The 24,931-nt window shown below is 43.3% G+C and overlaps 1 long non-coding RNA gene and 1 pseudogene across 1 annotated transcript in view; both read right to left on the bottom strand.

Annotated features, from left to right (window-relative positions):
- Nucleotides 1-24,931, bottom strand: part of LOC126237239 (uncharacterized) — a 570,495-nt gene that overhangs the window by 263,082 nt on the left and 282,482 nt on the right. The gene's annotated exons all lie outside the window — the stretch shown is intronic.
- LOC126206076 (5S ribosomal RNA) lies at nucleotides 4,595-4,711 on the bottom strand (annotated as a pseudogene).

Raw genomic sequence — 24,931 nt, forward strand, 5'->3', positions numbered from 1 at the left:
TACTGCTCAAACAGAAAAATACATAAAATTCCAACGAGTCTCTATATCTAATATCAGCTTGTGGGGTCTATCAGTTGGTTTTTCTCTCAGCGACTCTCTCTGAGTTACATCTGAAACATTTAACAATCTCTGTTACCCTGTTGACTAATAAATGGAAAATGTTGACTTACATTAACTAAATGTAATAAATTTCGGCTAAGCTCCTTCGATGTGACACCAGCTATAAAGAACTGTTATAAGTAATATTATAAATTGAAAAGTATCGATATCTAAAGTGGTCTGTACCAGGAACCATCGTTACTTTTTCCATGTCCGTAGACGAGGATGATCAGAATTTCTTTCGCAATATAACAGCAACTCTCGCAGAATCTATATTTTCAAATAAATCATTGGCTGCGGTTAACGTTTGACGCATAAAAATGATCTCTAGCTCTTATATTTTAAGATTACCTGAAATTCGCCGGTTTCTTCCCTCCACTGCCTGGAAGACGATATTACGGGTGCAGCCATACAGAGGTGAGTGATAGCTTAATTGTAGACTTAATATATAATTTGCTAGCTATGGTGCTAGCACAGGCACATAAAATGAGAAGCACAATATTTCTTAGACTGACGATGATGATGATGATGATGATGATGATAATGATGTTTGGTTTGTGGGGTGCTTAACTGCGCGGTTATCAGCGTCCGTAGAAATTCCTAACCTTCGCTCAGTCCAAACTCGCAACTTTCATGAATGATGATGAAACGATGTGGCAACACAAACACACAGTCATCTCACAGCACGTGAAAATCCCTGACCCCGCCGGTCATCGAACCCGGGACCCCGTGCTCGGGAAGCGAGAACGCGACAGCGAGACCACGAACTGTGGACTCTTGACGAGGACGCCAGTACCTCTAGGCAGCAATGACACAATATGCCTTTCGCAACATGATAGAAGCTACGTTACTTTTGAACTATGCCCATTGTTACGAGCAAGTTCGCTGTGCAACAGAAGTTTTGCTTTACATTTCCAAGCTGTTAAATAGCAGACGCCGGCCGGAGTGACCGAGCGGTTCTAGGCGCTACAGTCTGGAACCGCGCGACCGCTAGGGTCACAGGTTCGAATCCTGCCTCGGGCATGGATGTGTGTGATGTCCTTAGGTTAGTTAGGTTTAAGTAGTTCTAAGTTCTAGGGGACTGATGATCTCAGAAAGTTAAGTCCCATAGTGTTCAGAGCAAACTCTTTGGCGCAATCTCTGGCGCTGTGACTCAGTGTAGCCACCTTTCAAAGTTACAAATGTTTTAAAATTATGTACAGAAAGCTTCAAGATTCTTAAGAAATTAATTATAATACAAGTTTGTGGAACATATTATTTGTTAGAGTGTAACTTGTAGAATGTGGAAATGAATCTGCAATGTCATTACTAGCCATACACTAGTCACCTGACTGGTGCAACACCTACAGCGTTGAAACACGCCTTCGGTATGTAGAGATCGGACTGATGTAATCTATAAAAATTGCTCCTGCGTATATCATAAAACACAGATGCGTAATGTAATAGTATCAAAACATTTTAAAAGAACATTACAAACAACAATTAAAACTTTTGTTAATTATTTTATAAGGATCCTAACCAGCGCAAAATTTTACAGAGCCCGAAAAATGTACACTGTGGACTGATATCATACATAAAACATGTTGTAACAAATGTAAAATCGATGAAAACCGTTTTATTGCTAAATTCACAGAGGGCACTTTCTGACGCTACAAAACTTTGCACCAGTTAGGATGCATATGAAATGATTTTTAAAAATTGATTATTGTGTTCAAAAATGGCTCTGAGCACAATGCGACTTAACTTCTGAGGACATCAGTCGCCTAGAACTGAGAACTAACTAAACCTAACTAACCTAAGGTCATCACATACATCCATGCCCGAGGCAGGATTCGAACCTGCAAACCGTAGCGGTCGGTCGGTTCCAGACTGTAGCGCCCAGAACCGCACGGCCACTCCGGCCGGCTGATAATTGTGTGTAAAGTTCTTTTAAAATAGAGGAAAGCGATCTGGATATTAAATTTGGACACTTTTTTTTTTAGAAGTAACGATCGCGGTAACTCCATGTAGACGAACACATATAGTTTTGATATCATTTTAATTGGGGGTATGTGATGTGCATTAACTGTAACCTTATTATGAACTAGATCCAGAATCGATTATTACCTGCTAAAATGGGGGGGGGGGGGGGGGCGGAGTGTTCAAATATTGAAAGGTCTTCTCTGTGAAACTTGTCGACGATACGTTTTTAAAGCTGTGCGGCGACAGTAGCCTGGGAGAACCAATATATTATTAGAACTTACACAGAAAATTCTTTCTTGCTACTTTGATCCCTGATATTATACAAAAACGTGTAGCAATGATTCATGGTAGCAACATACGAGGGTTGGAACTTAAATAGTTGCAACTATTTATTCAGAACTGATACAAAAGAGTTACATGTTTGCACCTGTTACTATCCTTCAAAACAGTCACCAGAGTTGTGTAGAGCCCGTTGCCAGCGATGTGGAAGGCGTAGTATACCGTTAGCAGAGACTGTTCTTTTGATGTTGACGTTAATGTACTACGTTTAATTTAAATGTATGTTTATCGCTTTTCTCTTGACGAATTCCCATAATCTTTCGCAGCACTATATCTTACTATTCTGTGTTGTCCCTGGGGCAGTGACCCCCGTCAGCGCCACAGCTCAACTGGCGTCACCTCCTCTTTGTCCCGCCCAGCAACCTGACCCCATCCCCCCACGCCAAACCGCTCCACGCTACCGCGCCATCAGATCCCACGCACGGGTCATAACTTCCACCTTATCGTCGGAATTTCGTTTAATGTTTCGGAAATACAATAAAAACTCCAGAATCAGACAAAGAACTTCGCCAGCCGAACAAAAAAAAAAGTATATATATATACTGCTGACTCCATTCGTATAAAGTTTCTCTTTTCCTCCCTCCTGTTGTCGCCTAGTTCCAGTAAATGGAGTGGAAGAGACAGAGGGAGAGGGGGTGTGGAGGGAGAGATGGGAGGGAGGGGAAGAAAAGAGAGCATTTTTTGCCTTTTGTAATTACTCATTTTCTTTTTCACAACCAAGTCTTACATCTGATTATTTATTCTATCATGACAGTACTGAGCCTGTTCATGGCACATTTCTAATGGTGTTCCAAACTATTGGATATAAGCAAGCCACACGACGTTACAAACAGACGCAATAATAACGTCGTGGAAAGAATTATCCATCGGAAAATGGCGCGCTAGGAAAATCATCACTGACAGTCACCTAAAACCTGCAGTTTTATACCTGATTTAAAACTACATATTCATCACGGAATCTCCAAAACGCGATGTATTTTTATACAAAATCTTCGTCACGTTTTTCCCTGAGATAATTTACTGAGCTTTTCCGATTAGATCAAATTACAAGCTGTGAAGGCGTCACTCTGAAAGAAAAGTCAATTTTTTAATGACAGTATTGAGAAAACATTAGATTCTTCTGACTGAAAAAAGATTTAAGTGAAAATCTTTCTTCTGTGTTTCCGACTGATTTGTTATCATCCATCTCTTCCTGTCTGGAGCTGACATTTTCATCTCCACATACCTGCTAATTCAATAAATCACACAGTGGTTTTAATACTTCTTAGAACGCCAAATTGAAAGCTAACTGAATCGAAAGAATGTTAAACGAATCGAAATAGATCGTGGTATTGTGTGCGTGTGTGCAGTGCTATTATTGCCTTAACACTGGCGTAATCGCGACAACTTTAAACAGGAGGTGACAAAAAGCAGCCACTTCGGAGAAAGTCTTCCTGCTTAGCCACTTGCGCCTAATAGAGGTATTTTTGATAATTTTATTATGTTCGTTTATATACCGTATAGACAAGTTTCAATGCAATAGGAGGTGATCATTTTCTTTCATGGGTTTTTGTGTTGGTCTTTTTTGGACCACAGTAAGATTAAGCAGTGAATAATGGAGGTAGTATTTATACCTGGTGCTACAGTTATGCTGCTTTCAGATTCTGAACAGATGTTAATGAAGAAATTTACTATGAAGCTGCTGTTAGTAAAAATGGTTCAAATGGCTCTGAGCACCATGGGACTCAACTGCTGTGGTCATAAGTTCCCTAGAACTTAGAACTACTTAAACCTAACTAACCTAAGGACAGCACACAACACCCAGCCATCACGAGGCAGAGAAAATCCCTGACCCCGCCGGGAATCGAACCCGGGAACCCGGGCGTGGGAAGCGAGAACGCTACCGCACGACCACGAGATGCGGGCTGCTGTTAGTATGTCTAGTGTAATTTCACACTAGCTACCCTGAAGGCAGACGGCTTTCGGTTCAGATGTGCATTTTTAATAACGAAAGCACTCCGTCTTCAGGCCGCCAGTGGCCCATCGGGACCATCCGACCGCCGTATCATCCTCATTGAGGATGCGGATAGGAGGGGCGTGTGGTCAGCACACCGCTCTCCCGGTCGTTATCACGTTTTTTTTTTGGCCGGAGCCGCTACTATTCGGACGAGTAGCTCTTCAATTGGCATCACGAGGCTGAGTGCACCCCGAAAAATGGCAACAGCGCATGGCGGCTGGATGGTCACCCAGCCAAGTGCTGACCACGCCCGACAGCGCTTCACTTCGGTGATCTCACGGGAACCGGTGTATCCACTGCGGCAAGGCCGTTGCCAATATCGAAATATTTTCCTTTTATTATCTTTCCGAATATGTTTTATTAATCCATAGTGGCGCGCTCGTTGGACCAAGAACGGAAGGAACTGTTTTATCTTGCCTAGTTGTCAGAGATGGGGTGTCTAGGAAACCTGCTTCTCCGATCGCCAGACAAAAGTTCAAGCAAATCGTATTAAAGAGTTTCATCACGAAATGAATCAATGACAATACTAAACTTTAAGAAATACATACAGGTGTCGCAAGCAAAGAGCGACGTGCAGTATAATCAATGTTCTTCAGTATTACGACTCCAATGCAAGTAGCGAGCGAGGTAGCGCAGTGGTTAGCACACTGGACTCACATTCGGGAGGACGACGGTTCACTCCCGCGTCCGGCCATCCTGATTTAGGTTTCCCGTGATTTCCCTAAATCGCTCCAGGCAAATGCTGGGATGGTTCCTTTGAAAGGGCACGGCCGACTTCCTTCACCGTCCTTCCTTAAGGGGCTCCGGAAAGGCTCAAAATCATGAAAAGTTCAATTTTTACTTTTTTGCGTTTTCTGAATCTGCAGACTATTACCTTTTAATAGATATATAATTTATTCAATTCCGAAGACTACAACTATTTTTAAATTTTTTTAAAATGTGTTCTACATGGGCGTGACCCACTGTGGCGCTGTTAAACTGCTGTCAAATGGTGTTATTATTAACGTCCGTGTTCATCAGGTACATTTTAGTGATGTGAGATAAAGTATAAAACCTATTTTCAGAGACTTAGCAGCACCTGAACTGTTGAAAAAGTGTATTCACGGAAAAACTCAAAACCCCCAATGAAAGTGTAAATAGTGTTATATGGTCGAGAATCTCCAAGACTGTATTTGTTGGAATAGAAACACTTCACTTTGGTGTGTATGATGCTGTTGCGACTTTCAATGATGGCAACATTATAAGGTGCAAGGTATTTAGAAATATGGGAATGAAGATAGGTTCTAACATGGTACGAGCGATGCTTGCTTTAGACAAGGAACGCCTTCGGGCTGCAGACAGGGCTGTAAAGAGTCTAGAAATACAAGCAAGAGTAAACAGGAGGAGGAACAAGAGGAAGCTGGAGGAGGAGTTTGCAGAGGATGAAGATAATCCATCCTATGGACCTGGAATGCACTAAAAAGTTAATCCAATCTTTGTCGCTCGATTCCCAAAACTTTTATTTTCTCATACTAATTACATGTTTTCTAAGGATCTTCCAAACATATTTGTTTCAAACTTTCAGTAAATGTTACACAGTACCTTCTGCATAATTTAACACAGCCTTTTTCCAAAAAACTCTATATTTTTGAATATATAAATAAAAAATTGCAAAAAAATGTTGTGAATTTTCATTACAATTGAAAAAAAATCATCTTTAATAACTGAACTAAAATTTTGTAAAATCCCTGTGTTAAGTTGTAGCCCATATTCCAATAAATAATCTGTAAAAAGTTCAACTTCCTACCTCAAACACTTTGTGAGGAAAGATGTAATTTATAAGCGTTATTTTAACATTGCAAGTATAGGGCGTTCCGGAGCCCCTTAACTGTTTCACCAGTACTAGTCCGGTTTTTTTCTAGCCACACCTCGTAAACAAATTATTGGGTAAATTACAATGTAGAAAACCTATGACCTATACCTATGACCTCGCTGTTTAGTCTCTTCCCCCAAAACAATCCAATCCAACAAGTGAAGTAATACAGTTGATGCTTATAGCCAGATCACTGGTCTTGATGCATCTGTAGAACTGGTAGCACTGGGCCGCGGCCAGTCGGGGCGGTGCTTATGTCCTCTTCACGCAGAAGCCGCTGCTGACGCGTTGTTGTCATAGAGAGGGGTCGGTTAGCGTGCAATTGGCTGAGGTCTTGTCCTCTGTCGTTTCCGACTGGCGTTCCGCCGCTTGACTTCACGCCGCAGCAGTAACCGTGGCTCTCCAGCTGTGCCGGCCGAAGTGGCCGTGCGGTTAAAGGCGCTGCAGTCTGGAACCGCAAGACCGCTACGGCCGCAGGTTCGAATCCTGCCTCGGGCATGGATGTTTGTGCTGTCCTTAGGTTAGTTAGGTTTAACTAGTTCTAAGTTCTAGGGGACTAATGACCTCAGCAGTTGAGTCCCATAGTGCTCAGAGCCATTTGAACCATCTCCAGCTGTAGCATGAATAAAGAAGGCCGCACTGGATACTTCTGTTGTTCACTACAAAGATCGGACGCATTTCACCGATTCTCCGCCTTTTTATTCAAAAAAATGGCTCTGAGCACTATGGGACTCAACTTCTGAGGTCATCAGTCCCCTAGAACTTAAAACTATTTAAACCTAACTAACGCAAGGACAGCACACACATCCATGCCCGACGCAGGATTCGAACCTCCGACCGGCTTTTATTCAAGCATCCACCTTGAATTTAGTTTTTAATGTCGAAATTTATCTCTCAATAAACAGAACATGGTACAACGTATGTGTTTAGTGTGCATTATTCCAATATTTTACGTCCCTGTTTCATGAAAGCTGACTGGACTCGTGTCTTCGTTTACTGAGTAATTTCATGCAAGAACTTCTCTGTCATCCAAATTATCCATCGATTAGACGCTTCACCAAATATCTGTCACAGGACTGAGTATGTAAGGTACATGCAATACTTATTATACCTTAGTTCGTTGTTTATTCAGCAGCAGATAACACTTACAATGATAGTGACAGGTCGCCTACAACAAAGAGGGAACATTAAAAGTGAACCAGTTCTAATCCATAAAACGTAGTTAATAACACATGTATCTAATGATTTATACGTTGTATACAACGAATTTTAGTTAATACATAGGAAACAAAGGCGTTATGTACACACAAACACAAACAGAAACACAAACACACGCATTGGCAACGCGTCAGTATGGGACTGAAACAGAATGTCCCCATGTAATGTCAATGAATGAAAACGCGAGATTAAATTATAGAAATTCATCTTTGCATACTTAGTTGTTGTTTGCATAACACGAAACCAAATTCCATTATTTATAAGTTTCACTGTAAATAATTAATTTACTGTGGAGAAGTTGTATTTGGAAGCTAGTTTTTCCCTTTACAATTTGAGTTTGCCCACAACCTTGAATGTTCGCTTTCACGTTGTTGGCTACACGACACGATGACTGATTTCTTTAAACTTTTCATTCTCATGGTGGAGCAGGCTCTTCCGGCAATGACACATGTTAGAGTCAGAGAGTTTTCACGGAAATATCAGGCGTAATGGTAGTACGGCATAGAGATCCAAATTGGGAATATTTGGTAGGGTATTTCCAGTCCCAGAATTTGCCTTGCAACAAAGAGATATCTTTCGAACACATTGGCTAGGCACAGGGGATAGGAACTACTTTAAATTTAATTCTGGGACGACATGTAGTACACAAAAATATGTAAGCCTTGTGCATCTGTGATGTATTTATTTATGTTTATATAAGGCAAAATCGATGATTTGATTGGTACATAGGGTGTACCTTTGCTGCTGCTGTGAATGTATGCTATAAATACACTGCTAGTCTTCTGGAAGGATAGCAAACAACGTAATCTTACTTGCTATAAATATACGTCAAAGTAGCAAAACGCGAGAGTAAATATGTAGGTGATTTGCGTGTGTACAAGATGCGTAAATTAGTACACAGTGTTGCCACTTCTGGCACCAACATTGGCTGTTTCGCCGCAGGGCATCAAGTCGAACTGAGCTTTGGTGACAGACGCTCATACTTCATTCGTAACTGCTTCAGCTCTATGACAGAGTTTATCAATCACAGCGACTGGCGAGGTTTGTCGAGTCGTAGTTTGTGACGGGGTGTTTCCAGCGTGTCACCTATCTAGAGAAGGTGCTGGAAAGGGAAACGCTAGGCCATACGCCCTATCAATGCAGGTTGGGACAGGAAGGGCAATATGCTGTCTTTCGTTACCTTAGTGAGAGAGAACGTCTCTAAGACCTCCAAGTTAGGGCACAGCAATTGACATTATAACGTCGGGAACGTAGTGCCTGCCCTGTAAATCACGAGGGGTGATGGTGTTGTGTAACATTACGCCAAGTGCTTAGCTCGTATGACGGTGAAGAATGCAATCTGTCAAATTTCATTATTCCCAGAACCTCCATGTGGATACGTTGATCCTGTTGTTGTACCGGATCTCGTCTGAAAATACAATGCGGCAGCACTTGTGTGTCTATCCGTTGGCAGAACGTCTATCGACACGCGTCTCTCTGCTGTCGCATCAAGGAATGTATCAGCAATGGTCTTTCTGCTGTCTCTCAGTGGCGTTCCAGACGTAGTCGCTCTGCCTGTGTGAGTTGTAAACGAAGTGTAAACAAGCCGATTTCTTGACTGGAGGTACGTGATGTTTACGTTGAGGTGGAAGGGGAGAAGGGAAATGAAACGTAAGGAACTATTGATGTCAGCCGCATCGGGACTTTATACGGAATCAGCGGCCACGAGTGAAAATAAGTGACGGACCGGGATTCGAACTCGGAATCTCCTGCTTAATAGGTGTTAACACTGCGCCATCCAGACACGACATTTCTCGCAACTGCGCGGACTATCTCGGCGCGCGCCTCGGCCGGACCACACTCCCATCTAGCATCACCTGTCCGCAAACACTGTCCATGTCTATGTTCTCCATGCTCGCTACTCCGAGATTCCCGGAGTTGTTCATCCGCACTGGAGGTTGTGGACTCGTTGACCATCGAGGCGAGTCAATTGTATGGGTGCTTGCACAAGGCTTTACATTACTATTTCTTCTCTGACAGACCAATTACGTTGTAAGGTCGGTGAATAACATCGATAAAGGCAACGTGGAACAAAAATGGTTCAAATGGCTCTGAGCACCATGGTACGTAACATCTGAGGTCATCAGTCACCTATAACTTACAACTACTTAAGCCCAACTAACCTAAGGACGTCACACACATCCATTCCCGAGGCAGGATTCGAACCTGCAACCGTAGCGGTCGCGCGGTTCCAGACTGTAGCGCCTAGAACCGATCGGTCACTTCGGCCGGCCCAACGTGGAACATACATATGGAAATAATACTAACAAAACAAATTTGCAAATTTACATGGAAGCTTGTCTTAAAAAATTTGAAATGACAGTAATGTATCTGAGTTGTATAAATGCATTTCTCTTTCTTTGTAAGTTGATAAATGCAACGAAGTATATGTGCTGTTCGAAATGCAGTGCCATAACACTATCATTAAACAAATGCAACACAGCAGTTCAGTTAGACATCCTGGAAAGTCAGTATGCAGACTGTCTCTATGGACCGTCACTCCTCCATCTAACAACACTAGCCTCAGTCTGTTTGGTTGATACTGGTCAGACATGAACATACGTTTCATTCATTTCGAAGCTGTTGTCAGCTTGTATGATTTGCGTGGACATATCATTTGACTCGTTAGTAATTTTTGGCAACGGTCTTGACGTAGTGGATACGTCGATTCCCGTCAGATCACTGAAGCCAAGCGCCATCGGACGTGGGCGGTACTTGGATGGGTGACCGTCCGGGCAGCCATTTGTCGGGGTGCGCTCAGCATAGTGATGCCAATTGAGGAGCTGCTCGACCGAATAGCAGCGGCTCCTGTCAACGAAAACCATCATAACGGCCGGGAGATCGGTGTGCTGACCAAACGACCTTCCCATCCGCATCCTCAGCTGTGGATGACACGGCGGCCAGATGGTAACGAATGGCCACTCTTGGCCGAAAGACGATGAGAGTTTAGTTCAGTAATTTTTAGCTGGAAATGTGGAGGTCCATAGACACAGTGTGTGTGTAGTAAGACTTCGACAGACAGTGGACTTTAACTGCTTTGTGGCCTTTTTTTAATGACACAGTTATGGCACTGCATTTGGAACAACCGATGTACTTCAATACATTTATTAACTTATAAAGATATATTTATCGATGTCATTCACCGACCTTAACACATAATTGGTCTATTAGTGAAAAAATAGTAATGGGAAGCCTGGTGAAGACACACATTAGTCGAATTACGAAGATACGTTAACCGCCCCTGATTCTGTCATGAGATAAATCTTACAAATTGACAGTTGAGTTAATAACAGTAATGGGGCAATCTTTAAGTTACAGTTGGTATACGAGTGTGAATATTCATACCTAAGTTGCTTTTGGAAGTGTCCTTTTGAATAATATGTTACGCTCTAGATGTAATGTCTATGCACATAACGGTTCTGTATTTTGCTTGTGGTGCGGGAGACGCTGATAGTCTGATGTTGAACTGAACATATACACTACTGGCCATTAAAATTGCTACACCACGAAGATGTCGTACTACAGACGCGATATTTAACCGATAGGAAGAAGATGCTGTGATATGCAAATGATTAGCAGTTGACCGGCGTTGCCTGGTGAAACGTTGTTGTCATGCCTCGTGTAAGAAGGAGAAATGCGAACCATCATGTTTCCGACTTTGATAAAGGTCGGATTGTAGCCTATCGCAATTGCGGTTTATCGTATCGCGACATTGCTGCTCGCGTTGGTCGGGATCCAATGACTGTTTGCAGAATATGGAATCGGTGGGTTCAGGAAGGTAATATGGAACCCCGTGCTGGATTCCAACGGACTCGTATCACTAGCAGCCGAGATGACAGGCATCTTATACGCCTGGCAGTAACGGATCGTGCAGCCACTTCTCGATCCCTGAGTCAACAGATGGGGACGTTGCAAGACAACAATCGTGTGCACGAACAGTTCGACGACGTTTACAGCAGCATGGACTATCAGCACGGAGACCATGGCTCCGGTTACCCTTGACGCTGCATCACAGACAGGAACGCCTGCGATGGTGTACTCAACGACGAATCTGGGTGCACGAATGGCAAAACGTAATTTTTTCGGATGAATCCAGGTTCTCTTTACAGCATCATGATGGTCGTATCCGTGTTTGGCGACATCGCGGTGAACGCACATTGGAAGCGTGTATTCGTCATCGCCGTACTGGCGTATCACCCGACGTGATGGTATGGGATGCCATTGGTTACACGTCTCGGTAACCTCTTGTTCGCACTGACGGCACTTTGAACAGTGGACGTTACATTTCAGATGTGTTACGACCCGTGGCTCCACCCTTCCTTCGATCCTTGCGAAACCTTACATTTCAGGACGATAATGCACGACCGCATGTTGCAGGTCCTGTTCAGGCCTTTCTGGATACAGAAAATGTTCGACTGCTGCCCTTGCCAGCACATTCTCCAGATCTCTCACCAATTGAAAACGTCTGGTCAATGGCGACCAAGCAACTGGCTCGTCACAATACTATGGTATCGTGTTGAAGCTGCATGGGCAGCTGTACATGTACACTCCATCCAAGCTCTGTTTGACTCAATGCCCAGGCGTATCAAGGCCGTTATTACGGCCAGATGTGGTTGTTCTGGGTACTGATTTCTCAGGATCTATGCACCCAAATTGCGTGAAAATGTAATCACATGTCAGTTCTATATATACTTGTCCTATGAATACCCGTTTATTATCTGCATTTCTTCTTGGTGTAGCAATTTTAATGGCCAGTAGTGCATACATAATACAACTAAGATTCAGATGCGACTTTTGAATGAGAAACCCGCCGTGTTACTACTACCTACTTTACGCCATTGCGATGAAATACTGATCATTAGTAAAGAAAATAGTAATGGAACGTCTGGTGTAGGCACTCATTGTGGAGACATGAATGTTACAAACAAAATATGTTTAACGCGAAATTTTACGCTCCCATTCGACATGGCGGTGCCGAATAAGTCCAGTGCGATGTTTGTTTTATTGATTTTTATTAAGAGGGAGAGCAAGTGTACATTTCATGGCAATTGTTACTTGCCTTCTCAATTGTGTTGCAATTTTAGTGGCCAGCGGTGTATTTGGATCCAGTACCTATTTTGGCCCTGCTCCACAGTTCAGCGAAGCGCGTAATGGGTGACTCAGGTAGTGGGAAAACCGCTAACATAACGGATGGGCGGCAGCTGGGCCACACAGGAGACAGAACAGTGTTTTCCGGAGCAAGTAAGTGGTTCGCATGCCGCCAGCCGGTATCGGCAGGCAGCTTGCCAGTGGCCGGCCTTTTGTGCAGCCGGTGCCGCCTTTGTTGGGGCGGCTGTCAGCAGCGACTGCCCGTGGCCGCGGCTACCCACTTGGCACTTGAGCCGGCCGCCAGGTGGGGGATCGCCCATCTGCCAGTGGGCGCGCTTATTTGCGTCCTGGCACACCCGGCGCGGCTTGACTCACCTCGTGTCTGCTCGCCCGCTACTGAGAGTGCAAGGCTCCAGAGCCACTTATCGTTGTTCCGGATGGAGACCCGTGTCACGCGACAGACTAAAAAAGATACGCACACCGGCCAAAGTATTCTCATCCCTTTGAAAGAGCACCCTGGCCACTGTATAGCGCTGTAGATGGTGCAGAAGTAGAACCAGGCCTTAACGTGATCTTCCACCGCTGACCTATGTCTTGGCAGTGAGGTGGTGTGTATGTAGATTTGCCAGGCGTCCGGAATCCTACGGTCGTGCCCGGACAAACATACACAAGTCCAGCCTATCCGGCTTTCGTTAGCCTTTTAGTGATGAAGTAGAGAACGCACAAGAAAAGCCAGTTCCAAGCTAATGACATAAACTCGAGGAATAAATGAGAGGAGGAATAAGAAGATATACCGAAAGGATAGACACACATACAAACCAATGCTACTCTTACGTCTGTGTCCCATATTTTCCTTCGTAGACCGAACGAGCTTGACACACTACGCCACAATTACGCTAAGCGCAGGGAGAACAAGGCAAAAAAAAAAAAAACCATGCCAGTCAGCTCGTGTCAACCTGCCCTGTTTCGTCACGCTTGCACGTCGCTTCTATCGTTGTTGAGGAACGCAAGTGCAGAATGGAGAATTTAATTCGGAACTGTTTAAAGTGTCAGAATATTACTTTGTTTCCAGGCCATAATGCTCATCGCGTCTTTCAATGTCGACGGAGAGCAGTTTGTTTCCCACTACAAACAAAATGATCTTTAATGCGGAATTTTACGCCCCCATTCGACACAGCGGTCCCGAATTAGTCCAGTGCGATGTCTGTTTTATTGGTACGCATTAAGAGGGAGAGCGAAACACCAGTACTCCAGCAGCAACTGTCGCCGACGGTGTTCTGGTTAGTCTTCGTGTTTTACCGTGAGTGTTAATATACATTGATAACAGGAATTACGCTCTAGACTAATTTCAGACCGCTCTATTGAATGGGCACGTAAAATTCCGCTTTAAACATCATTTTGTCTGTCATGGGATACAAACTGAGGCTTTGGCATGCAAACTGACGCTTTCCGTCGATACTGGGCGCTGCAAGAAAGTCGTGATGAGTAGTACTTGTTTGGACTGACTCTAGTTACACACTGCAGTAAAGAAATTGCATATACGAGGGTTGGAACTTAGTGGCAACTATTAATTCACAACCGATACAACAAAAATGGCTCTGAACACTATGGGACTTAACATCTGAGGTCATCAAACCCCTAGAACTTAGGACTACTTAAAACTAACTAACCTAAGGACATCACACACACATCCATGCCCGAGGCAGGATTCGACCCTGCGACCGTAGCGGTCGCGCGGTTCCAGACTGTAGCGCCTAGAACCGCTCGGCCATTCCGGCCGGCCCGATACAACAGAGTTACATGTTTGCACCTATTACTGTCCTTCAAAGTAGTCACCAAAGTTGTGTAGAACCCGTTGCCAGCGACGTGGAAGGCGTAGTATACCGTTAACAGAGCCTGTTCTGATGATGGTGCGAATGGAGCGGTCTACTGCCTGTCGAATCTCTGGAACAGTTCTGAATCAAATGCCGCGAAGTGGTTCCTTCATCTTCGGAATCAAATAAAATTCAGAAGGACTTAAGTCCGGGGAGTATGGTGGATGGTACAGTACTTCCCAATCCCATCGACCGAACAGAGCAGCCACAGCTTGCGCTGTATGCGCACGCGCATTGTCGTGCAAAATGATGGGTGGATTGCGCAAAAAGTGTCTCCGCTTCTTTCGCAATGCTGGTCGCAGGTGATGTTCCAAAAACGAACAGTAGTACTGTGCGTTGACGGTCTTCCATGGAGGAACGTAATGCGTTAGCATAACACCGCCACAGTCGTGCACGAGAGTCACCATAACTTTAGACCGCTCCATTCGCACCTTCAACAAAACAGGCTCTGCTAACGGTATACTACGCCTTTCACATCGCTGGCAACGGGTTCTACACAACGCTGGTGACTACTTTGAAGGACACTAACTCTTTTGTATCGGTTGTCAATAAATAGTTGCCGCTATTTAAGTTCCAACCCTCGTATCTAGCGGAACAGAGGAGAAAATGATCCCTGTAAAGGGTGTGCGTGTTTGTGTTCCTGCATAACCGTTTTACGATCGGAATAATTATCCTTAGAACGTTTCATAATAAATTTCAACATTCATTACACGAAGTTGTTAAGGCAAACAAATAATATAAAGAATACATCGATATAATGAACCATCTGCCCTTTGACTGATTACAATCTCATTACTATTCAATACCGTGTAGCAGCACTAATAACAGTATAAGAGAAAGACATTGTGGTATATGTTGTAGTCTGCACTGTGTGGACGCTAAGGATGGAAGGATGGGGAGCGGAAATGGCGAGGGGAGGAGGGGCAAGAGAAAGAGAGAGAGAGAGAGAGAGAGAGAGAGAGAGAGAGAGAGAGAGAGAGATCAACAGCGACCTACGGCAGACAGAATGCATTCATCATTATTATCTTTATCCCATTAAATTAACACTGACGTTTGAGTGAGTCGAGTGGTAGGGGCCATCCGGCAGTCAATTGTGGTTCTTTCAAATGGTTCAAAAGGCTCTTAGCACTATGGGACTTCTGAGGTCACCAGTCCCCTAGAACTTAGAAGTACTTAAACCTAACTAACCTAAGGACATCACACACATCCATGCCCAAGTCAGGATTCGAACCTGCGCCGTAGCGGTCGCGCGGTTCCAGACTGACGCGACTAGAGCCGCTCGGCCACCACGGCCGGCTGTGGTTCTTTCAGGAGCGTCACGTGCTCGCTGTGCTGCCTGTTTCGGAGCGATATCCCGAGCCTTGCCAAGCGTGGCTTCCTGCATGTCACCAACACTGGGGATTTGAACCTCAATCCCCTCGAATGCGAAGGCGATGTCTTAATCATTGCATCATCTCGCTCGCTTTGATACAAACTGCTGAATGACGCAAACAGTAATCTTAGTATGCGTTTGGGTTAGTGATATACAACGATCGTATGAAATGCAGCTCATATACGAGACCAGGACGACAGAAAGACACTGGCACCATGGTCGACGATGACTTCATCGGTTTACAGAAGGCATTCACGTAATGAACAAGACACGACCAACGGAATGATACTCCAGCTGTCTAAGTAGAAAAGTACGTGGCAAATATAATATAGCATGACGTTCTTAAAGTAATTTCGGACGTACATGAAGGGAGTGTTATATGATAAACATGTAAATGACCTAGTGGATAAAGTCAGAAGCTTAACGAGATTATTCAGAGGTGATTTTTTTTTATGTAATGCTAAGAGATTACAGCGAACTGTAGGATGACTTACATGGAATCTATCGTTGGAGCAGGCATCGGCATTTGACCCTCAACAGTAACAACTATTACGTATTATAACACTCCTGTCTGCTACAGCTATACCATAACCTAGAAGCTGGAGGCAGGTTGTGAAACAAAATTATCTTATTAAAGCAATTATGGTACAACCCAAGAGAACAGTGTTACCCTCTGTGAGGAATTTTGCTAGGTTGACAGTGTTGTACCTAACGGAGGTGGCTTATCGGAAATGAAAGTCAGAATTACGTAAATATTTGAACAGTAACAAACAAAATTTTGCCTATCTGCACTGTTTAACTGATAAAGAAAACGGTCGCCAGCCTAACTAGGCAAGAGAATGATTAACATTCTCGTTCAAGAAAATAGTTATTAGTAACTTTGCCGGCCGAAGTGGCCGCGCGGTTCTGGCGGTGCAGTCTGGAACCGCGAGACCGCTACGGTCGCAGGTTCGAATCCTGCCTCGGTCATGGATGTGTGTGATGTCCTTAGGTTAGTTAGGTTTAACTAGTTCTAAGTTCTAGGGGACTAATGACCTCAGCAGTTGAGTCCCATAGTGCTCAGAGCCATTAGTAACTTTAATGGATAAACACAACCTATATTTTGTCACACGCGAGTGCAGTGAACTCTGACACATACATATGTTTACGGTAAGATTGAAACTAACAGATAGAGCAGCACAAACTATTTGCAAAATTATACCAGATACCGAAACACACTATTGCTTTCAGGGCTTACACAAACTGAATGGTCTTTATAACGTTATTATTACTATTCACTGCAGAATCATTAATTGGATATAGGTTAAGTCTCTCTCAGTTAAATACTTTACTATTTAAAATGAAAGTTACTTGGAATCCACTAACAGGTTGCTTCTCACTGTCATTTGAATAAGGAAATTATGGTTTTCCTAATTAGTGGTCTTTCCGTTACTTGTTACCGAGCATTAACACAATAGACAAACTGTGGATACTGTTATATTATTAACATGCACTTCCAATACACAAGAGAGACAAACACTTAGCAAACATGAGTATATAACGTTTCACAACTGCAGTTTTCCACTTTTACTACATTGAGAGACAAAATTAACAAATATGTAAGATACTGGCTCACCTTCTGCGATTTACAACAGGCAGTAATGTGATCATTTACTAAGCAAAACTTTATAAGCCTCAGTCTTAAGAACTTTTAATTTGAAGTTGGCAAGAACACATTAATAAGCAGTTTTACTAGGAAAATTATTTTCAGCAAGCATCATTAACTTTAACTCACTCTCTCGCCACATTAACTTTAACTTTCTTTTTACTATGTTCAAGAGGCATCAATTAGCAAAAACACTGGTCTTTAATGTTCTTTCAGTAGGGACACTCGGTAATCACTTTAGTTCAAACGGAGAGGAACCTGAGAGGTGTTATGATAAGGAAAAAAATCAGGGTAGGTACATAAATTCAGTTAGAAGTTACCTTATATTTGTGCACACTAAAACATCCAATGAGCTGATCCTTCACTGTACATTATTATAACATTCCGATACAGTGATTGCGCAATGTGGTGGCAACTGCATGTTGGTAGGTGGATTTGCAGGCATAATTGCTGGACTCTGTCCCTTCTTGGTGGCTATTTCCAGCTATTTATCCATCCATCCGAGGCATGGGAAAGTGGCAGAAAAAAACCTCTGTCGGAACCAGCACAATATACAACATTAACATGGCAGTGCACAGTTGGGTAGCTCGTCCCCGACTGACTGTCGTTCCACCTTTTCTACCTAGGCCAGCCACAGTTTGCGCGCGATACACAGTTCCGTTCCCGAGGGGAACCACTACACCTTTTACATACAAACTAACTAAGAACCCTAAGTGAAGGTCAGCAGTTTACATAACAGCAACCAAATGCATTAAATAAAACAGAACATTTGCACATATTGACATTTCTACAAAAAATTATTCACACAGAAATTACAATTATATAGAGTAAGTTTTGTTCCCTCCAAATGGGACAAAGAATTTAAATGACAGATACACTACATTGCATAGAACCAAACCAAGACATCAAAGTTCTTACAAAAAAAAGGAGTATACAGTTTTGTGTTATCGATTCAAACAAACACATTTACAGAAGATAACCGATGTAACATTAAATGAAAACAAAAGGCAAAATAAATCCGTACAGCATTAGAGCCATGGTGTTACAGTATTATGCATACATAGTCGGAAAGAAAACCATCATTATTTGGTTATACAAATGCCGGACGCTCACTGGAAACAGTAACAGACATCAAATGTTTTAAAGTGAATGTACGAAAAATCTGAAGTGGAATGACCACGTAACATTAATTGTAAGACAAGTAGGTGCCAGAAAAACACTTTGGAAGAATCCTCGAAGGTAACTCAGTCTACCACCAAAGTTATCACGGGTGCGAAAGCGACGTTTGACTACACTTCGGTATTGCTTCTCTATCCGAAAACCTTACCAGGTCGCTTAAAATCAGTCGTTCTTACCAAGCGCCACTCGCGGCTACGATAACAATAAGTGGAAGTAACAGTGGCGACAGAAATCCCCCTGCCATACCTCGTTGCAGAATAGAAAAATGTATTAGCACAATTTGGCAGTAACAGGGGTTACATATGTGAAGTACGTACTGAGGCACCTAAGTAATGTAGGTAAGACAAGTGAGGTTGCGTGGACGGTTTCAAATTGTAATGTACGCCAGAGGCCTACAAATAGGAAGCAATTTCTAAAGGATATAGGTTGCAGTAGTTATGCAGAGATAAATGCAAGCGTGGATAGCATCAAACCCCTCTTAGGGCTGACGTCTCCAACAACAAATTTAGAAGAAAAAAAAACGCATGAAACTTAAACTTTGATACCCCCCTCTACGATAAGTGTGGAATATATTAACCAAAGCGCAACCTCACTCGCTTTAAGGCAGTATTAATAAATTATTGACCATTGGATGACACAAAGCGGAAAATTGTTATTGGAAAATGTATCCATAACATTAATTAATGAATCAAGCACACGGTTACATTTAATTCAGCTGCTCACGGACAGTAGTATCTAAATAGGATGATGCACCGTCGGTTTTGAAGTCACACACTGTCGTGAACAACGAGAAGTAGACTACGGTCTCCAACAACTGTCGTTGAACGATCTACATCTAGCGCGCACAAAAAAAGGGCTCTGAGCACTATGGGACTCAACTGCTGAGGTCATTAGTCCCCTAGAACTTAGAACTAGTTAAACCTAACTAACCTAAGGACATCACAAACATCCATGCCCGAGGCAGGATTCGAACCTGCGACCGTAGCGGTCTTGCGGTTCCAGACTGCAGCGCCTTTAACCGCACGGCCACTTCGGCCGGCACTAGCGCGCACAGTACGGACGGTATGGTATCATTTAAGGCTCCATTACATGAACTTTTACTACTACAGCCAAGAGCCGCTTGAAATATTCATAACCGCCGACCGTTCAATGAATATTGCGATCCTTTACCGTTTGTACAACTTCGACTCTTAAGGTTTGGGACACCATTATACACGCGCCACTTCCCAGTATGTATTGGCAAAAACCATAATTTCTCACATTTCCTATTCCATTTGCGAATGGCAAGAGATTGATTATCGGTAAGCCCCCACTGCTGCAGCCAGCGGTTATTTACTGTAGTAGCTCCCACAACCGGCTGCGCAACATACTCGCTGCAGAGACGAAATCCTTCTCGCGACTCCCGAAATGGTGAATACTTTTCTGTTTCTCCCGAAAATATCTCTAGTCTGATGGGTGGAAGTTTAACAACAAGAATCACAGGCAAAAGTAGTTGCTGTCGTAACCGAAGGAAGCTTAAAATGGTTCAAATGGCTCTGAGCACTATGGGACTCAACTGCTGTGGTCATAAGTCCCCTAGAACTTGGAACTACTTAAAACTAACTAACCTAAGGACAGCACACAACACCCAGCCATCACGAGGCAGAGAAAATCCCTGACCCCGCCGGGAATCGAACCCGGGAACCCGTGCGTGGGAAGCGAGAACGCTACCGCACGACCACGAGATGCGGGCGAAGGAAGCTTAAATGTCAGGTTTGTAACGGATGTAGACAAACTCTCTCGCACAAGCACTCTCAAACGATCTGACGTTTCTTTAAGTCTCGCCCGAAAGTACTCATGATCTGTATCTTCGATTGGTTTCCTTGATCAATTGTTGTCTTGAACCGTGTTACTGTAATGTTCTTTCCTTCATGGGGCACCACAAAAAATGTTTTTCAATGATGTCACGTCACAGATAGGCAATACATATTTTAACATTTCAACATGCACCTGAAATGGCTATAAAGCCGATATCATAGTTGTATGAAAGAAACGAACCCTTCGGTCAAATCACGGAAGACTTTTTTTAAAAAAAAAAAAAAAACCGTTTCCACCACCTTACTTTATTGGTTGAGCAGGACCGCAAATCCTGCCGCACCCAGTCCACTGCAACTGTCAATGATCTACTTACGCGTTCCTTCAGTCCGTTTGATTTTCGAATGTTGCTAACGTACTTCTGTATCCGTCCGAATTGCGATACCTTGAACTGCCGTCGCACGCGAACAATCAAAGAATGTAGTAGTAAGAACTATCGATAGATGGCGCTGTCTCAGATGACCGTTATGTGGGAACATTCACAGGTTTTAGTAGCATAAACAAACTACAGATGGCGTTGCTTACGGTTGTATATTTTGTAACATTCAACTGTCACTACATCTATTACTGATATTCCACAGTAGGTGCAGTTACGCGTACTCTCACCGTAAATGAACTTCACAGTACTTGCAGAGCTTATTTAACACGCATTTTTCAGAGAAGAAAAATGTACTACTTAATTGGTGCGCCGAGGTTTTTCTGCGTGTGCGCAGCACTGCTCATGTTGTCTCCGTTCTTACCTTCATTCCAGGACGTGAAACAAGCAGACACCTTTTGCTGTCTTGCAACTGCACTCTCGCAACGCGTCACAGATTCCTAGGTTTCACCATCACGTTATATGTCATGGATTAACGAACAAGACACCACAGCTTTGTTATTACTACTGCATTCAAAGTCTTACATTGCAGAGACAAATAATAAACAGAGTATTTATTTCAAACCCTCAACAGTCTCGATCAAGTAACCTATAACCGTACCGAAACACATACAAAATAGCACATGTAATGTGCAGGACTTCCATACAGTGAATGAAATGGTTCAAATGGCTCTGAGCACTATGGGACTCAACTGCTGTGGTCATTAGTCCCCTAGAACTTAGAACTACTTAAACCTAACTAACCTAAGGACATCACACACACCCATGCCCGAGGCAGGATTCGAACCTGCGACCGTAGCAGCAGCGCGGCTCCGGACTGGAGCGCCTAGAACCGCACGGCCACCGCGGCCGGCAGTAAATGATTTATTCGTTTTCGAAGCTGTATATTTTTTAAAGTATTGTGTGCACAAATATGATTGACGCTAGAATAGATCGGTGAACCCAGAACCCACCAAGTTTGCATTTTGCTCTCTACAAATGTTCTGTCAGTGCCACTGATCACACGACACACGTACAGAGCGAGGTGGCGCAGTGGTTAGCCCGGACTCGCATTCGGGAAGACGACGGTTCAGATCCGCGTCCGGCCATCCTTATTTAGGTTTTCCGTGATTTCTCTAAATCGCTCCAGGCAAATGCTGGAATGGTTCCTTTAACAGGGCACGGCCGGTTTCCTTCCCCATCCTTCCCTAATCCGATAGGGCCGATGACCTCGCTGTTTGGCCCACTACCCCAAATCAACCAACCAACGACATACGTCCAAGCGGTGATCAAGTTCGTTCCATACCTTGTGTAGCAATATCCTCTCAAACGTCATCATGACAGCATTGATGCATTCTCTAACCTGTTGCAGTGCTCTTGGCAGTTGTGTACTAAACATGGTCCTTAATAAACACCCAAAGGAAAACGACAAACGACCTCAAGTCACATGACGTGGGGAGTGGGGAAGGGGGTGGGTGGCAAGGGAGTGGAGCCGTATCATCACCATTATGCCCAATTCAACAACGATGCGGAAGTTAGTCGTATAGGTGGCCGCGAACAATGACGCTCCAATGAGGGCTGCCCCTTATTGTTGAAACTGTTACCTACCACCTTAAGAGGTACCCGCCACAGACTTCACACAGAAGAAAAACGCCCCATACAGCCACGTCTGGGACTCTTCACAGAAACCATTAACATTCGGCGAATCTAGTTCATGGGGCACAACTTCGTAAGGGTTTTCAGTTACCAATACCCTCACATTGTGACAATTAACTTTTCCAGAGAAATGGAAAATTTCTTTGTCACTCAATGTCAGTTTGGAGGCATATTCCAACCAGTTTTGCCTACGTGATATAACTTTTTCCAATCAGATTGAGAGTAAAAATGCCTTGAAAGCACTAGATTTTAAATTTTTATTCAGTGGCATAAAAATGATAATGGAACGTCATTCACTCGAGAAATAGACTAAATAACAATATTTTTTTACTGAACTTACCTAAAACTTGATAAGAATGTCGTCTTCGTCGTTATCGCCATCGTCCTCATGGGAAAGAGAAACTTCAGTAGTAACTGATGTCTTGATTTTGATGCTTCAGTCGTCCCAGCTGTTTTGAAAACTGACTCAGGAAGTACGTAGTTATAGCAGCACCGATTCATTCTGCGAAGACTTGCACATCTTTCTCTAATATGTTTTGCTTCTTCTTGAATTATTTCGTTTCTAATTTCTAGATTTCTTTCAAATGAGCATGTAAGATATGGCTATTGATGTAGGTCGTTTTCTCTGAACTGGATAGGTGAGAATGACAAGTTGCTTAAGAAGAGATTGAGTAAGAAATACCAGGTAATCTAATAGCTTGCATGGGTCCACTCCATTTGATTCGAATTCCTTATTGACTCTCTGAAGGCAACAAAGGATAGGTTTCAAAAATAATAAATATACTATATTAAGCTCGTAACTGAACACAGAATAGAGCGTTTCAGCTGTACAACATTTTTCGCTTAACGTAACAATTTAAAATGAGTTTTTAACTCTAGCGATTGATCGGTTATTCTACGTACCGCAGGTTCAATGGATAACAATCTCGTGTCACAGGCCTCGGGGATTCTGCGTGGCTCCTCCCCATTATTTAGGATTGAAAAAAATGTGGCGACAAAAGAGCTGTCGTGAAGAAGATCTAGAAAACCAGTTGTAGCATTCCATAATAAAAGATTCCAAATTTCTTGGAAGACACTTTGTAGTTGCTGCAGAGGTTGCAGCTCAATGAAAAGACACATTTTGTAACTATGAAGTATCGAAACTCCCTTTTAAGTATTTCATACCCTCCGTTATTAATACCGAACTTCACATTAGTATCTGTTCCTGTTCCCTGCAATTTCTTTAATTCTGAATTAACTTCTTTCAGTGCTTTTGCCGGCCGGGGTGGCCGAGCGGTTCTAGGCACTACAGTCTGGAACCGCGCGACCACTCCGGTCGCAGGTTCGAATCCTGCCTCGGGCATGGATGTGTGTGATGCCCTTAGGTTAGTTAGGTTTAAGTAGTTCTAAGTTTTAGGGGACTGATGGCCTCAGATGTTAAATCCCTTAGCGCTCAGAGCGATTTGAAGCATTTTTTCAATGCTTTTTATATATCTGATACAACGGACTCAGCACTTTATTGTGAATAGCAGAGTAGACACGTAGATATAGATAGATGTAGAGCATTACATTTTTGAAGTTCGACTAGTGTAAGAAACGTCGACCCAATGTTGTGAGCGCGACTGCTACGGTCGCAGGGTCGAATCCTGCCTCGGGCATGGATGTGTGTGATGTCCTTAGGTTAGTTAGGTTTAAGTAGTTCTAACAAGGGAACCTCCCCATCGCACCCCCCTCAGATTTAGTTGTAAGTTGGCACAGTGGATAGGCCTTGAAAAACTGAACACAGATCAATCGAGAAAACAGGAAGAAGTTGTGTGGAACCGTGAAAAAAATTAGTAAAATATACAAACTGAGTAGTCCATGCGCAAGATAGGCAACATCAAGGACAATATGAGCTCAGGAGCGCCGTGGTCCCGTGGTTAGCGTGAGGAGCTACAGAACGAGAGGTCTTCCCTCAACTGAAAATTTTACCTTCTTTATTTTCGCAAAGTTATGGTCTGTCCGTTCGTTCATTGACGTCTCTGTTCACTGCAATAAGTTTAGTGTGTGTGTTTTGCGACCGCACCGCAAAACCGTGCGATTAGTAGACGAAAGGACGTGCCTCTCCAATGGGAACCGAAAACATTTGATCGCAAGGTCATAGGTCAACCGATTCCTCCACGGGAAAACACGTCTAATTTTTTCTATACGACACTGGTGACGGCATGTGCGTCACATGACAGGAATATGTTGTCGACCCACCTAACTTGTACTCTTGGCGAACGGGTAAAAAGATTCTTCTGCCTTGCCCGATTTAGGTTTTCTTGTGGATGTGATAATCACTCCCAAAAAAGTGATGAAAACATAAGAGTTTTGTCACATAAACTGAAAATAAAAATTAAAATTTTCACGCGAAGGAAGACTTGAACCAAGGACCTCTCGTTC

The sequence above is a fragment of the Schistocerca nitens genome, chromosome 1 (assembly GCF_023898315.1).
Source record: "Schistocerca nitens isolate TAMUIC-IGC-003100 chromosome 1, iqSchNite1.1, whole genome shotgun sequence".
In the NCBI taxonomy this organism is placed as follows: Eukaryota; Metazoa; Arthropoda; class Insecta; order Orthoptera; family Acrididae; genus Schistocerca; species Schistocerca nitens.